Source organism: Rousettus aegyptiacus, unplaced genomic scaffold (genome assembly GCF_014176215.1).
Source record: "Rousettus aegyptiacus isolate mRouAeg1 unplaced genomic scaffold, mRouAeg1.p scaffold_m13_p_1, whole genome shotgun sequence".
Taxonomy (NCBI): Eukaryota; Metazoa; Chordata; class Mammalia; order Chiroptera; family Pteropodidae; genus Rousettus; species Rousettus aegyptiacus.
In genome coordinates this window covers 44,004,145-44,018,695 of record NW_023416284.1, presented here as the reverse complement: position 1 = coordinate 44,018,695, position 14,551 = coordinate 44,004,145, and the positions used below count along the sequence as shown (strand labels likewise).

The 14,551-nt window shown below is 36.2% G+C and overlaps 1 protein-coding gene across 9 annotated transcripts in view; it reads left to right on the top strand.

The window, feature by feature from the left end:
- Positions 1–14,551, top strand: part of JAK1 (Janus kinase 1) — a 118,544-nt gene that overhangs the window by 13,955 nt on the left and 90,038 nt on the right. For 4 of the 9 annotated variants that reach the window (XM_016159130.2, XM_016159128.2, XM_036234809.1 and 1 more), the window contains exon 2: positions 4,898–4,979. The exons of 2 other annotated variants lie outside the window; for them this stretch is intronic. The gene's annotated coding sequence lies outside the window, so the exon portion shown is untranslated. The remainder of the gene's footprint in view (positions 1–4,897; positions 4,980–14,551) is intronic. 3 more of the 9 variants (XM_036234818.1, XM_016159131.2, XM_036234814.1) reach the window with 1 other exon arrangement.

Here is a 14,551-nt window from a genome sequence, read left to right as displayed (position 1 = left end):
TTATGTTGTTCCCTTTACCAGGAGACAAGCCACTTTACGAAGGACAGCTAGCCTAATTAGACCTTAATGGAGGTAACAGTTATATAAAGAACTGCAAAAACAGTTTTGAGAGCTCATTATAGATAAAAAGATGCTCTTGTATAACTTTCATTCGTGACTTAAGGCAACTGAGGTTCAGAGAGGTGAAGCTATTTTGAACTAGCCCCAAACCCTGTAGCTTCCCACTGTGCCCTGTGGCTGCACTGCTCTTGACTTGATTTTGGGAATAGCACAGCACGTAATGCTTCCCCTTGTTGCGGTCTGCTGCTCATGGCCTCTCTGCTGCCACCTGCTTCCACAGAGCCTGCCAGAGGGTTTGGTCTTCAGGCCTGTCCCTTCTGTTTAAAGTCAAGGCCCTGACCACATGCCTGAATCAGAATTACCTGTCCTTTTCTTGTTTTTGCAGCCCGTCCTGCCCTTAGCACATTCTTACTGTGGGAATGAAGCCCGAGGAAATAATTCGAAGTATTTATGGCTGAAACAGGGTGCCTCAATGCAGTTTGTTAACCCTGACTTGGGCCTCTGAGGAGAGAAATGTTTTCCCTTTTCTTTTGACCATTTGCTTAAGTCATTAAAAAGCTACAGGCTGTAAATTCAAAATGAATTTCAATTTAATTATAAAAAATGATTTCAATTTTTTATAAGAAAAATACATATTTATGGGATCTCCACTGATCTATGTTTAGTTTCTGTAGACATTAGGCACTTGCGTTTTTAGTTGTTTCTTTAAAGAGTTATTTTTGAATTAATTTTAGATAATTTATTTGTCAAATCTATGTTCAACAAGTTACAGTTTCATAGAGAATACTGTTAGTCATTCTTACATTTACTTTCAGAGAAGTCAGGATGTAAGCCTGATATTGGCCCTTCCTAGGCAATGATTTGAAATTTGCTATAGTTCTTGAGTTCTTCTTTTAAACTTTTATTTATCATTTTAAAGAAATTAAATAATATATTTTTATTTTATAAAAATAAAATAAAAAATCTTAAGACCTGTTATTCAGATAAACATTTTTGTCAATATTTACTGTTTATGATTTCAGACTTTGTTTTATGCCTGTATAGACCTATAAATTTAAAAAAATTTCAAGGAGATCATAGAACATAATGCCGTTTTATAATCTGGCTTTTTCACCAAGTGACTTCTCACAGTTTTACTCCCATACTGTAATAACTTTTTATGGTGCATAGTTTTCCATAGTATGGATGAATGCAAGTTTATTTACCTACCTCTCTAGTGTGAAACATATATATTGTTTGTTTTTCCTACTTTAAATAATCCCGTTATAAATATTTTTGTGCTTTTGTTTTTGTGGACTTCACTGCTTTTTCCTTAGGGGACTGTAAAAATGATATTGTCAGAAAGTTTTTCACATTTTAAGATTTTGGATGTTTATCCATGCCATAATTTTAAAAGCACACACTCTAATGGAAACATGATAAATCTGCCCGCTTGGTTTTCTAGGACAGTAAGTTCTGCAGGTTCCTTGGAGAATATATGGCCTTGGGACTTGTGGGATGCCTGAGTAGTGTTTCTAGGGGTTAGATTTTTCGCAGAACACCATAAACATTCTGGGCTTTCGGATTCCAAGATTTGCTCTGGAGGTGTGAAGTGGAAGCCACCTAAATAGCTGGAAGATAATCCTTTGGAAGAGACACGCTTTGTCATTTTATGTTTACCGGGTGTGTAGCAGTGAACCTTGAAAACACTTCCAAGTGAGATAGGGTCTGCTTTCTTTTCCTTTTTGATCAATATACTGGCTGCTGACCTTTCAGGTGAAAAAGAAATACCAAAGCAGTTTCAGAAGATGAGTCTTTTACTGATTAGTGGTTATAAAGATTTCACAGGGATAGTATTTTCAGTGTTCTGAAGTCATTTAATTGGTCAGGTCTGCTTCAGTGAAATCAACAAGGCTAGTTTATCTTTGCAAAGACTTGTGACAACAAGCTCATAACTACACTCCCTGAGGAGCGCAGTTCATGGTTAAGATTTTGCTTTAGGCAGATTGTGCACCTTTATGGTGTGAGCCTTTCAGATTCTAGATATGAAACTGGTTTGACATTAATTCCTAGCATTATAGCTTTTTAGATGTTCGCTTAGCATAAATCATAAGTCAGACATCTGCAGAGCTAGCACCATGCTCGAGACTCTAACTAATTATTCTCCCTTTATTTACTTCTTTCTCCATGCCTCCTGATTCATACAATAGAGCTATTACACCTAGACAGTCATAAACATTTATTGGTTAGATTTGTATTTAATAAAATTAAGACTCGTTAATAGTTGACTGAAAATCAAACCAAGGGAACCTACAGTTAGAGAAGCACTGAGTTGAACAACTGGGAAGGGGTGAAGTTCTTCAAATAAGGCACAAAGGATCTTATCTGTCTGTGTAGCATCCTCCTGATCTTTGACTTAAGTATTAGAATGTTCCATACAAAGCCTTCAGTTTGAGGATAATATTTAGATGCTCTCTTCTATGTTGTATAACTTCAGGTAATTTAGAAAAATTTTGTATTTCTAAATCTGTTTATTTTTATATAAACCTTTTATGCATTTTATCTCTATAATCTAATATAGATTTAGATTGATAATGATTAAAACAAATTTTTTTCTTTCAGAAATGTAATAGTATTCTGGCTTAACATAATGATGTATTTACCAACTCGAAAGATTGTTAAATTTGAAATTATACTCACTAAATTATGGAATTATGTATTACTGTTCTAGTAAAGGTATGTGACACTGCAGATAAAATTTCAGAAGGAGCTGTGGAGAGAATCTTGTTCAGGGACTTGTTGCTCAATGAAATTGATGTTTATAGTAGTTCTCTTTTGGTGACCTAAGTGAAAAAAGATGTTGGGATTTATTGCCCCATGTAACTAGAGTCTCTCAAGGGGAGAAGGGAAGACTCCATGTGCTCCAGTGAAGTCGAGGCATGGTCCTTTCATTAGGAGTCCTACTTGTTTCTGCTGCTCTTCCATTGGTCTCATTTCTTGCCACTATGAGGTTTTCTCCAAATGGCTGCCCCAAGATGATGTTCTTCCAGATTCCATTTATCAGATCTCCCCAAAGGACTCTTGCTTGGGTCATCCCTTGGTCTTGTAGGTAGACTTTAGTTGGTCATGCCTGAGTCATGGATAGGGATCAGGCAGGAGGACACTGTGATCCTTAGTCCTAACAGAACCACATGGGATGAGAGGTTTCCACACAGATAAAGACAACAGATGTCTACTGTAACATCTCGAACTGGCAGTTAAAAAGTTTTTGATTGTGGTAAAATATACAACATAAAATTTACCGTCTTGACCATTTTTAAGTTACAATTCAGTAGTGCTAAGTGTATTCACATTATGGTGCAACCTATCGCCAGAACTGTTTTCATCTTGCACAACTGAAATTCTTTACTCATTAAACACCCTTCTGTCCCCCATTCTCTCTTTCTCCCAGCCCATGACAACCACATTCCACTTTTTGTGAATTTGACTGTTCTAGGTACTGCATATAAGTGGAATCATACAATATCCTTTTGCAATTGACTGATTTCATTTAGCATAATGTCTTCAGGGTTCATCCATGTTGGAGTATGTATCAGAATTTCCTTCCTTTTTAAGGCTGAATAACATAACATTCCATCGAACTTATATAGCACATTTTATTTATCCATTCATTTGTTGCTTTCACCTTTTGGCTATTGTGAATAATGCTGCTATGAACATGGATATACAAAAATCTCTTTGAGACTTTGATTTCAATTGTTTAGTGAATTGATGGTTTTTTAGATAACTATAACTCAAACAGGTCTAAAACCAAGTTCATCTTTTCCTTCAAGAACTGTCCCATATTGTAACCTTCCTCTCATATCACCTTCACTGGTTACCGAAGCCAGATCTGGGGGCTTATTTTGACTCATCTCTTGTGGACCGTAGCCTCCTCCTCTTGGAATAAGAGAATATATGTAATTAAATACATGAGATTACAAATCATTCACTGATTTGCTAGAGATGAGCTGTCCTCTGGTTCATCTTCAGTTGCTGCAGACTGAAAATGCTAGTGGGGAGTATTGTATGGGCAGTGGAGTTAGGACATTTTCTGTGGGAAAGGTATTTAACTTCTGTGTCTCAGTTTACTCATCTGTAAAATGAAGATATTAATAGTACCTAGTTTATAGGGTTGTTATGAGAATTGAGTCCTTATATTTAAAGCATTTCAACAGTGACTGGTAAATATAAGTGCCCAATAAATGTTAGTTGCTATTTCTTTTCTCCCTCCTTCCCTGATAGCACCATCTTTTTTTTTTTTTTTTTTTTAAATCTCATGCAAAAGGTGATTTACAGTTCCTGTGAAGTTCATTATTCAGACTTAGGCTGAATTTCTATAGTTAATCGTCAACAAAGGAAAAAAAAATCATCTGATAACATTACCCATAATTACCTTTTTTGGTGTTCAGTTAAGTGGCCAATACAGAACATCCTTTTATTATTAGTTGTAGATGTAGATTGTTTGCTTTATTTAGCAAAGACTTATTCTTAAAACTTAGAAAACCCAGAGTATTAGAGGAAATACTGTGGAAGGAAGTGTGGTTATGGGTGAATGGCTGACTTACAGGATTTTCATTTTTACTGAGACTTAAATATTTCCCTTTGAGAGTTTCAGCAGATAAGAGCATGAATTCCAGTCACAACCCTTTCTTTGACTTTGGGCAAGTTACCAAAAATGTCTTGCCATTTAATTATTTACAGAAATGGAGCTGATTATACCTACAAGGGTTAATTTGAATATTAAATGAGATAACATATGCAGAAAACAACCTGTGACCGGATGGTTCGTAAATGGTTTTCATTCTTTATCTTCCAGGGTAGTAGGAGAAGATCTCCGTGTAACCTATTTCTCAGCTCTGATGCTTCTCACATTGTAAGTTGGTGGCAAATCTCCCTTGGTAAGAGCATTCTTAACTTTGCATTATTATTATGCTATTTGTGTTGTTGCTGTTATTGATATTTTGTTTGGCATGGCTAATATATTTACATAGTTCAGAAAGCTAGTGTAACAAGGTACAAATGTAGAAGACTTGCTCCCATCCTTGTCCCTGTCAACTTCTTAAGTAACCTCCTTTATTTTCTTCTGTCCAGATACAAGTAAACTTTCTCTGTTTTTGTACAAAAGGTACCGTACTTTATGTACATTCTGCTCTTTCTTCATTTTACAATATATCTTCTCTTTTCATATTAGGACATAGAGTATTTCCTTGTTCGCGTGTGTGTGTGTGTGTGTGTGTGTGTGTGTGTGTGTGTGAATGTATTAGAGCTCCAGAGTGTTCCATTGTAAGAATGTACCATGGTTTACTTAATCAGTCCCCATATTCATGGACATTAGGTTTGTTTCCACATTTTTGCTACTGCAAATAGTGTTTCTTTGTATAACCTTGTATAAACAAGGTTGGATTAATTTCCAGAAATGGGATTGTTGGGTTAAAAGATAAATGCATTTATAAATTTTATTAACATCGTAAATTGCTCTCCATGGGGTTTGTACCGTTTTGCCTACATTGGCATGAGTTTATTTTTTTGTGTTACAGACAGCTGTCACCCCCTCCCTCATACCTTCTGTTGAACTGACATCTTGTTAAATTGGAGGGAGCTGTACAAGTGAAGGAAATCTCTTCTCACATTTCCTTAGTGGTGCTGGGCTATTTAGTATTTTCCAAGGCGAATTGCTAGGGCACAGGGATGTAGTGTGGTGTGAGACTAGGCATTCTGCCCGTCCTGTTTCGCTGTTGTCCCTGTCTTGGGATCTGAAGATGGAATGGCTGAGTATATTGTACAGCTGAGGCACCAAGTGGGTCTGGGAGGACAGTCTTGCTCTGTACATAAAATATTATTGACTGTTGTTTCCCTTTCTTGGAAATTATTTTTTAAAGAAGTTATGTTCACAGCTATTTATAAAAGTTATTCTTTTTTATTGAAGATTTAGAATCCAGAGAAAAGAATAAAAACCACTTGGAATCCCACAATCATTGTTAGTATTTTGATGACTATCTTCGTAATCTTATGTGTGCTTCCCCAGCATAAATGGTGATCATACATTGCATGATGTTGTATAACCTTTCTTTCATTTATCAGTGCTTCATGAATATCATTCCATCTTCCTGGAATTATATACACATACGTTTATGTGTGCGTGTGTATGTATGAGTGTATTTTGTATAGATTTCTGTTGGATTTCATCATGAGTTATGTTCCTAGATGAATATTTGAGATTGCTTTGTTAGTCATTTTAAACAACCCTTTGATGAGGATCCTTGTAGCTAAGTCTTCTATATAATTGTTATTTCCCGAGAATGAATTCCTAGAAGTGGAACCGCTGGGTCAAAGGACATGTACAAATTACTCTTTGAAACTGACATGTTGTTTATATTTCTAGAGTACTTACTTCATCACATTTAATGGATTTGTGGATATCATAATTTTTAAAAATGTGCCAATATGTTAGTAAAATATGCTAGATCTATATTTTCCTCTATAGATATTTCATTATTAGTATTTTTAAACCTTTTTTCATATTTGAGAACTCATTTTCTTTGTAAATTGCCTTGTCAAGCCTTTGTCCATTTTATTATTGGTGTGTTGGTATTTTTCTTTTTGATTTTTTAAAGCTGTATATGTTAAAGATACTAACTTTTTGTCATATATGGTACACATTTTTCTTCAAGTCACTCACTCACAGGTATATTCAGGGTCTTTTGATGTTGAAGTTTTATATCTTCATGTACTCAAATCTATCAAACATTTCTTTATAATGTTTCTTCTTTTGATGTCATGTTGGAGAGATCTTTTGACTTGCCTAATTGTATAAATATTTATTTACATTTAGTATTTGGCATATTTGTTATTTTTAAATGATGGGGCATTTATTCTAGTATATGGTATAAGATGAATACTAACTTTCTGACTATTTTTTCTAACTGACTGTCCAGTTGTTCCACCACAGAAGAATTATTCTTCCCACTGATTTGAAATCTGTGTCTTAAAGAATTGTTTTGTTTTCTTAAACACACTTGAAAATTTATACTAATACTTTATATAGAAAGGGCATTAGAGCTCTGGACTGTGTTCAGGCTCTTGGTGCCAGGCTGGTATTGAAGAGGTATCTTAACCTCTTTTTGACTTGATTTCTTCTGTGAATTAATTATGTCTGACCATTCAGTGGAGTTGTTAATGAGGATCTGACAAGATAAGGAATATAAATTATGAAGTTCTATATAGAGGGTAAGGATTTGTAATGCTACTAATTAGGAGAGGTCCAGGTATTCCTGAAGCCCTATAACCACAGTTAAAACCAGGAACACAACATAATAAAATGTAACATTTTGTATTTCAGAGGAATTAGAAAAATCAACAAAATAGCTTCACTGGCTTTTGAGTAATTTCCCATTAGTCAAATATAACATAGCCAGATTTTTATCTTGGTAGGGATTAAAATACAGTATTTCTTAATTATAAAATATAGAAAAGCAAATATAATAGTGTGCTTTTCACATATTCATCATTTGGTCATTTTCTTTTCTAAAAATTGAGACAGTTAATTTATTTTGAACAAGAAAGTGGTATAAGAAATTGAAAGTGTGCCCCATAGTAAGAGAGGTTCTTCCTCAGTTTCACTCCATACCCTGAGATTCAATTTTGGCAAGAAAAGTGTCTTCTATTTGGTTATGTTATCTACTATTATTCCTTCTTAGGCAGGCATGGCATTGACGGATACCTGGCTAATGTCTAAGAATCATGTTCAGATAGAGCATGCTAACTAGTTTCATTTTGGGATTAAATTTGAGATTAAACTTCATTTGGTTTAAAATTGAATGTGTATACTAACACAGGGCTACCAACCCACTATTCTTGCTTTAATTAAAATGAATATGGTTTGTCCCCATTTTCGTAGTTCCAGGTAAAAATTAGGTTTCTTGTTCCTTACACTAAAAAAAAATCCTGATAAAATAGGCTTGCAAAGGAAAGCTAACCTAGCTTTGAATCTTTAATAAAAAAACAACAAAGAATAAAAGATTAATTTCCTGCTCAGTTATGTTTAGGATCTTTACAAGTAATGTATTCATCTCTAGAGAGCACCACTCTGCTGCCTGTGCCAACAATTTTATGTACTGTTCCTGAGATCAGAATGGTTCATACTGGTTCTCTAGTAAACATCTGGAAGAAAAGAACATAGTTTTTCTTTTTTTAATTCAATGTAAAGTGCTAATAAATTCCTGTAGAAGTGTTAGCATGTCTTCTTTCTCCATGAACATCTAGATCCACTTGTCCTTTTTATCTCATATCAAAATCTCCACTTCCATTTTGATATATCAAATTTCATCATTCATGTTCATCATAAAACATCTTAATTTTTCTTCTAATTTGGTAGTTTATCTTTATATATCATTAAGGTCGTCCAGGAGTAGTTTCTCTCTTTTTTGATTTTGTCTATCCTGGATCAATCCCATATTTGTCAGAAACTTGTTTCCAGTAAAAGACACCAAGCTGACATAGTTGCTCCAGACAGACTGGACTTTAGTTGGTTGAGCTTCCTCAGTCCATACCATACCTCCATCATCTTTCCTGCCTTGCTTGGAGAATTCCCTGCAAATCTCAGGGGGCACTGATGAGAAAACATTGACCTCAGACACTTCATTTGGTCTTTAGATTCAGACATTGCCACTACACTTATTGTCAGGTATCTGGGTTCTTGCTGGAATCTGATAGTAACTGACTTTGAGACCGTGGTTAAATCATCTCATGCCTCTGAGCTTTGGTTTTTTCATCTTTAATCCTTCATAGGAGTTTGAATGTAGTGTCGCAGCTCTGAGGCCTTTCCATTTTCCAGTCTCAGTTTCTCTCGTAGGAGAAGTGGAGGACTTTGAAAAGAGGCCTTTTTTTTTTTTTTTTTCATTTTAACTATGGAAAATTTGAAATAATTATTGACTTAATTTTTTTTGACTCTAAAATACAAGACAAATGATCTTCTTTATTTTACCTTTTATTTCTGAGATCATTATCAGAGTAATAAGCGGATAAGCCTCAAAGAAAGCCCCAAATGAAAGAATTTCCAGTAGTGTTGCATTCTATATTTTAAAATGTTTCCAGAATTCAGGAATGATTTTTTTTTTCTGGATGCGGATGCAAGTTACAGTAAATTGACTCTTTTGAACCCCTTAGAGATAAATCATTTTGGGATAACCAAGTTTTCTAATAAGTGAAAGCTTATTTTTATAATCACCATATTTTAAAAACTTTGATGAAAAAGTTTGAAATATTTTTACTATGCCTTTACACTGAGTACAATTTATTTTTCTTTGTTAATCAGGTTCTATTAGCATAAATTTTTATGCTAAGCACGGTGCTGTAGGAGGATAACATGGTTTAGAGTAGAAAGTCCCAGGTTTAAATTTAAGTTTTGCTACTTACTGACTCTCTTGCCCTGGAACAACAAACGCCTTTCCTCATTTTTTAAAGAAATTAAGAGAGAAAACTTGATATAAAATAGATCTTCCATAAATGGTAGCTGTTACGATTATTATGATAGGAATGTCCTAATGAGTTGTATATACACAACTCACATGCAGTGTGTTTGTTTCAATATAGATAGCTTTGGACTAGAATTCTTGTGCTTTCTATAGTTTTTCTCTCAACTAGCCTCTTTTCACTTCTTGTAGTGACTTTTTAAAAAATTTTATTTTATTTGATTAGTTTCAAGAATATAGTACATTGGTTAGACATTTATATAGTTTATAATACGATCCTCCTAATTTCTCTGTCTCTCCTCCAGTTCGACATCTAGCTATTACATTAAGGCTGACAGCATTCTCTGTGCTGTGCTCTGCATCCCCCTGACCATCTATCAACTACTAATTTGTACTTCTTTAACCCTTCACCCCATTCTTCCAGCCTCTCAAACCCCCTCCTCTCTGGCCATCATGAAATTGTCCTCTATATTTCTTAGTCTGTTTTTGATTAGTTTGTTCTTTTTGTTTCTTAAATTCCATATATAAGTGAAATCATATGGTATTTATCTTTCTCTAACTTTACTCAGCGTGATAACCTCTAGGTCCATCCATATCGTTGCAAATGATAGGATTTTATTTTTTGTAATGACTGAGTAGTATTCCATTGAAGTGACTTCTAGAAATGATGAGTGTGTATAGGGCCTCTTCCCATAGCATTTACAGACTTGTCGGCATCTAGTCAGTCTTACTTCATACACAGCTCTAAGTAAAAAGACCTCCTAATAAGCAATGTTCATGAATATTTGTGTGAGATTCCTGTAGCACTTTTTTTTTGATGAATTCATGTTTTCTGTATTCAAAAACAATGCTATTTAGTACCATTAAAAAATAAGCGTATATTTGCATATTGGTCTTTGTTTACACAGGAATAGTATTGAGTAACCCAGTAGGGAGACATGTAGTCTGAGTTGTTTTTCCCTTATTTCCTCTTCTCCTTTTTTTGACTGTGTTGCATGCTAGTGGTATAATACATCTGAGTTTGAGTGAAGATTGAAACATGTGATTTTCTGTGAGTTTTTTTAAGCCTTGTATGAGATTATATCCATGACCTTGACCTTATTACACATCTGCGGTGTGCCTAACCCTTGTGCTTTGGATGGTAACATCCCCATTGAAAGATGAGGAAATCCAAAATTTGGAGAAATTAAGTATCTTGTTCTTTTTATAGACAAGTAACTCTTGCTTGACTTCAAACCTCATTCTTTGTGTTAGCTACAAACTAGTGATTCCAAACTTCTGCAAACTGTGAAGCTCTTGTGAATTTGGGTGATGTATTAGAGTTGAGATGGGGTAGATGTTTGTACTTCTTCTCTTGTCTTATGAACAGTAAGCTGCCACCTGCTATTCCCAAATGCATGGTCACTCTTAGAGTGTTGTTGTGCTTATCTATATATATTTATGCAAAGATCTACTGCTCACAGAATCATCTGGTATCCAACTGCCTCTAGAAAAGAGGGTTGGTAGCAGCTAAAACAGTGTGCCATGGGGCAAGGATATATTTAGGGCAAAATATGTTCGTTTTTCAAATAGTACTCTAAACACATCAGAGCCAGTGGAGTCCCTATGAAAAGAATACTAGATGAATCTTCAGTTTAATTAAATCAATTTTTAAATTATTACATGTTAAGTTAATTATAACATCAAATAAAGCCAGGGGAGAACAAATGCCCTGATTCTGTTCCAGGGCACTAGGAAGCATGTCCTGAGATAGTATGGTGCTGCCACCTACCTCTGCCCCATCGCATTCTTGTGTAGATATAAAATATTAAGAAGGGGGACTCCGTGAGGAAGCGTTCGTTTTTCCATTTCTTTTGCAGTGAACTCTTAATTTTAGCTGAGGAAAATGAAAAGTATATGTATGGTTTGGTGTTGATAAGAGTTTACTTACTAGTTTCATTTAGAACTAACTTGGTTTTGGGTTTTATAAATGATTCTGGTGTTGAAGGAAGTAGAGATGATAAATAGTTCTGGTGCTGAGGGAAGCGAAGCAATAAAATCCAGCTGAAATGTGGCCATTAAGCCCAAACTAATCAGATCATCTGTGTGCCTTCATATAAGGCTGATTGAGGATCTAAGTCCAGGCCTTTACTTAGTACATGTGATATCATGGAATCAGGGATTCAGACAAGTACAAGTGCTCATGGATATATATTTTTTTCTGACTAGGTTTAGTTTATAGGCCAGAGAATGATTCTGCTGCTGTTCTATTATTACTGGGCCAATAGATGAAAGTACCCTTTTTGTTATTAATTGAAAAAAAAAAAAAAAGACATAACATCACACAGTGCCTCTAAAATTTTTGATTAAAGTTGCTCTTTACTAAAGAGCCATTTCGTGTGTATTTGTATATAATTGAACTCAATTTTTTTTATTTTGAAATTTTAAATTGGCAGGAAGTTTTAAAGATAGTACGGAGAGGGCCTGTGTTGTTTAATTGAACTTTAACACAAGTGAAATGCATTTCTCTCTAATTTTAAAAGGTTTTAGACTTATGGAAAAGCTTTCTAAGATAAAAGATGCTCAATGTTGGGTCTCTGAAACCTCTTTTGAATGACTCCAGAAATGACTGGTGGAATAATGGTTGAAATCAAATGGTGCTGGTCAGGACTAGGTCTGTGACTGTGTCGTAAACACGAACTAGTGTCCCTGGAAGCCAGAAGCACCATTAGGAGAAGAATGCCATGGGATTCTCTGGTTGCTACAGCTTGGGCCTCTTGAGCCTTTGAGCTTCCTGTAGGTGCTTGGGGTTTTGCAGATGGTCCTAGTAGCCCTGAAGCTACAGTTGTCAAAATAACAGTGTTAGTGGCTGGGAGCCAGCTTGGCGGCCAGTCAGCTCCCCAGATAACTAAGGTTGCTCAACCTTCACAAGGTTCTGCAGACCAAACAAGGTGGGAGGGTCAGCCCCATGCAGATGTTTGATCCTTTTTTTTAAACAGTCATTTGAAGGATTTCCTAATAAAAGGCCTGAGATTCCTTAGGCGCTTAGGATGAATTGCACTGCTCTGTGTTCTTATTCATCCCTCTTTGTTATAATCTTATGAAATTGCCATTTTTGTAGGTACAAAATGTTTCAGATGGTTCAACTTAATGTTTTTTGCTGTCCTATTAAAAATTCTCATGAATGTGGAATAGTATATTTTTAAGAGAACATTGGCTCTACCTCTTCATTTATTGAGGAAATATAGTACTTACTATTTTAAGTAGAGTAATCAACTTAATCCTCTCAGCAATCATGAGGTAGTTTCTAGAATTTTTTTCTTTTAAAATCACAGTTAGTGAATGGGGAAGCTGGGTTCACACCCAGGCGACCTAGTCATGAAGCTGTGCTGCTTCTCAGCACTTCTGCTTGGCCGCACCTCCCCAGTCTTACTTGTGCAAGTCCTGGGTGTCTGGGCAGCTGACGGGCAAGTGACATAGGTGCCTCTTTGACTTCATGGGAAAAAACTTTAGTTTTTTTCTAAAAATGAATTCTTCTACAGAACAGGAGTCTGAGGGATTTAACAAGGATACCTGTACAGGTTTTAAAGGGTCAGGGCAGAAACTTTTTAGCCCTAATAATGATGGTTATTGTTTTGGAAGAGGAGGGTGAATGTTCGTTTGGTAGAGTCCATTCCAACCTTGAAATCTTGTGGTTCTCTTGTAAACCCCTGCCTTTCCTCTCTGTGTTGCTTAACCTCTTGGATCTTGAGCATGTAAGGAAAGGAAGTGACTCAGCCCACGAAGGAGTTTTATTTAGAAATTGCTCATTGGCCTCTTGCCTGCCGAGTACCATATTGATATTGGTGGAGTAAGGCTGGGGCCTAGGAGACTAGGCCCCACGGGAAACAGAGTGGGGAGTTTCCTTGGGCCATCTATTTCTGGGGGCAGCTATCCTAGGTATTGAGATACACACAGCTCTGTTCTAGGATGGTCCTCCTGGATTCTGTCAGGTCACACTCATGCCTTTCCTGATTTATTTGTACATTAGCTATGGCTCTGACATTCATTGAACAAAATAGTAAAGGCTCAAAGAGTGGCTTTCCAGGGACTTTCCCTCTTTTCAGCATCAGAGATGAGCTATGATAATTGCAGGCAATTCTGTCATCAGCATCTCAGGCATTCTGTCACAGCAGGAAAGGCTGGAAAAATAGACAGTGACTGCCAGAGAACCCAGATGACTTCCTGTTCAGACTGAGCTGGAGGAAAGGACAGGTTGTTGGAGACTTGTTTTAAAATAAATTATAAACAGTCTTCCTGGTTTTATCTTCCGATAGGTAGAGGAAGGAAAGGTCAGAAGTCGATTTGTAAATATTTTTCAACACCCTCCAAAGTCTGGTGCTTTTGTTTGGCCACAGTGGACATGAGATTGAAAACAAGTTTAATTTGTTTGGTGGTGTCATGCCCAAAGATGTCAGCTGAATCTGTATTTCCATTCCCATTTGTAGAGGGCAATCAAGGGAGAAGTTCCCTCAATCCTGTTTTAGGGGGAGCAAGGAGGCGAGTGATGCATGTCCCCATGGCTAGGATTAGATTGGTCTTTAAGTAAGCTGGCTTCTTCAGTTGATCACGAATCTTCCTGCAGACTGCTATGGCTTTGGGAACTCTGGATGGCCCTGCTGGTGGACGTTCATTCATCAATTGAGTACTTGCTATGTTCTAAACACTGACTGAGAAATAAAAATGAATAAAACACAGTCTTAGCTCCCAGTGTAGCCTGGTTGGGTGATATTTACAACACTATGCAACCTAAGGTTGTAATATACAGGTTTAACAAAGTACTGTGGAGTCATGGAGAAGAGAATGACTATGTTTGTCTGGGGAAGTCAGGAAGACCACAGGGAAAATGAGGCACTTGAGCTGGACTTTTAGAGAATTCGAAACAGAATTCTTCAGGTCCAATAGATGGGAAAGTCTCAGGACAGAGCCATGGGAACAGTCAGGGTCAATGGGGCACTCATGGGGGTTCATGACCTGAGGTC